The 2832-nt window shown below is 38.9% G+C and overlaps 1 long non-coding RNA gene across 1 annotated transcript; it reads left to right on the top strand.

Moving 5' to 3' along the window:
* Positions 1–7: 7 nt before the first annotated feature.
* On the top strand, positions 8–2425 carry LOC103582378. Its single transcript, XR_549747.1, has 3 exons — positions 8–99; positions 351–443; positions 2339–2425. It is a non-coding gene; the product is annotated as an uncharacterized LOC103582378 (long non-coding RNA).
* Positions 2426–2832: the final 407 nt, after the last annotated feature.

Below are 2832 nucleotides of genomic sequence, written 5' to 3'. Positions count from 1 at the left end.
TGGACTTCACCTGGGAGGAGTGGCAGTACCTGGATGATGATCAGAGGAGCCTGTGCAGGGATGTGATGCTGGAGACCTATAGCAGCCTGGTGGTGTTGGGTGAGTGAAACTCCATAGTAAGTCCTAGGAGCACCACTTTCTTCTTTGTTGATAAATATAGGAACCACTTATAGGGTTGAATTCTATTTAGGTAAGATTCCATTTTGTGGAGAATGTGAGTGGAGAATGTGAATGTCATCAGTCTCTAACTGGCCCCTTCATCGCACAGCTTCTGAAGCCAAGCTCTTGTCATTCTTGTAAGGACCTGACTTAGCAGGTTTACCAAGTTCTGTGTTGTTCCTTATTAACAGGCTGCTGCATTCCCAAATCAGAGGTGATCTTCAAGTTGGAGCAGGGAGCAGAGTCATGGACATTAGAAGAAACCCTCAACCAGAGCCTACAAGGTCAGTCAGTGCATAATGGGCAGGGAGGCAGGGAAGAGTAAAGCCCAGCATTTGTTGGTCATGTTCTGCTGTTTCTACCATTTTTTCCCTAGGTCCCAGATCTGAACAGAGCTTGTCTGTTTGCAGAAAATACATGCATTATATAATCTCCAAGGATGACTGTCACATGTATACCCCCAAATTTTAGTCTCCTAAATATTTTAAAGATGTTTTCACATTTTATTGCATCTTAGTGGATTGTGTTTTAAACATGCATTCTCTATAATGAATCAGGAAAAATAATACTTTACATTTGATTCTATTTTCTCTCACACCTCACATGGAATTTGTAGAAATTTTTTTCTGTTTTCTTACTACCTCTATTGCCACACGGTTACATCCACCTCAGTCGCTCACAGAGGTGCTTCCAGAGAGTCAGATCACATCTGGGACAGCTTTCCTGCCCCCTCCACATATCCAGCCTCTTTCTGAGTATGTGCAGCCAAGTGCGCCACCTGCCTTCTCATTGTGATTTTTCTGCAAGGGTCCTGTTGTCCTTGAAGTCTTCCCTTTATTTTCCACTCCCAAGTCCCTCACAGTTAATCACATAAGTCTGTAGGTCTAGAAGCCCAATGGTGTCCAAGATTCATGTCTTTTTTTCTTTTAGTTTCTTAGATGTTAGATCAAAGGAATTGTCTAGAAACTAGTTTAATCTCTAAATATTCTCTCATCCTGAAAACTTAAAAGTTTGCAAGAGCATGTTATATACCATTAGAAGTCAGTATAACCAATGATCAAACCAGTCTAAATGAGGGGCCATACATTAGCTATACATCAGACATGTTTTTATGAAACAAACATGTTATAGTTTTATAAAGTGGTCATGAGTTCAGCAACCTACAGTGCACTGGCTTTTTTTGTTTCACATTGATTTAAAAGATCAATTGATAAAAATGTCACCTGATAATTTTAATTTATGTTCAAAATTGTTAATTCTTCTGATTCATTATAGTTTTTTTTACATTTTAAAAATATTTTTTTCATTTTTTATTGAAGCATAGTTGATTATACATATTTGTGGGGTGCAAAATTGACTATCGGTAGTAGTGTACAGTGTGTAATGGTCAAATCAAGATAGTTAGTTTATTCATCATTACAATTCATAATCATTCCTGGTGTCCGTTAAACAATTTCTCATTCATTTCTCATTAACCACCCTCCCTCTCTTCTCCCTTCCCTGTTTCTTGTCTAGTAACCACAGTTCTATTCTCTTCTTCTAGAAAATCAACATATTGTGATCACTGTTTCTCTCTCTCTCTCTCTCCTTATTGTTTACTTGTTTATTTATGAATACAGCTAATACTTATGAGTGAGGACATGTGGTATTTTTCTTTCTGTACTTGGGTTGTGTCACTTATAATTTTCTCCAAGCTCATCTATGTTGCTTCAAATGGCATACTTTCATTCTTTATTGTGGCTGGGTAGTATTCTATTGTGTATACATGCCACATTTTCCTTATCCAGTCACTCATTGATGGAGATTTAGGTTGGTTCTATAGCCTGGCTATTGTAAATAGAGCTGCAGTAAAAATGGGATTGCAGGTATCACTTTAACATGATGATTTCCATTTGTAGTGGATTGAAGCTCACTGAAGCTTGAATTGTGTCCCCTACGTTTTATGTATTAGAAACTTGCCCCTACCGTGACTTTAAGAGGGTGGGAAATCCTAATACGGCAATTGAGAGGTGGAGCCTTGAAGAGGTGATTAGATTGAAGGACCCTGCCGTAGTGAATGGATTAAAAGTGGTGGTGAGGGGCATGGTTCAGAGGGCTTTAAAAGAAGAGAGGGGAGAGTCTCTCTCTCTCTCTCTCTCTCTCTCTCTCTCTCACTGTCTCTGCTCCACCACTTTTGCAGTGTGATATTCTGCTGTCACCGAAGTCACCACCAAAGATAGCCTTCACCAAATGTATTCCCTGGACTTCGGACTTCTGCCCTCAGAAACTGTAAGCAATAAATTTCCTTTTCTTTACAAAATACCCAGTTCTGTGTATTTTACCATAAGCAACAGAAACACATTAATACACCATTCCTTTGGATGTATACCCAGTAGTGTGATGGCTGGATCATATCGTAGTTCTGTCTGTAGTTGTTTAAGTAACTGCCATCCTTTTCTATATAATGTGCTAGTTTAAAGGCCCAACAACAGTGCCGAGGGATTTCCCTTTCTCTGCATCCTTGCCAGTATTTGTTATTCTCTGTCTTTTGTATATTAGCCAGTCTAATTGGGGTGAGATGATATATCAGTATGGTTTTGATTTGTATTTCCCTGATCTTTAGTGATGTTGAGCATTTTTTCATGTACCTGTTGGCTATTTGTATGTCCTCCTTTGAGAGATGTCATTCAGTTA

This window comes from Galeopterus variegatus, unplaced genomic scaffold (genome assembly GCF_000696425.1).
Source record: "Galeopterus variegatus unplaced genomic scaffold, G_variegatus-3.0.2 Scaffold15989, whole genome shotgun sequence".
NCBI classification, from domain to species: Eukaryota; Metazoa; Chordata; class Mammalia; order Dermoptera; family Cynocephalidae; genus Galeopterus; species Galeopterus variegatus.
The sequence above is the reverse complement of the archived record's forward strand: the minus strand, read 5'-3'. Positions and strand labels throughout refer to the sequence as shown.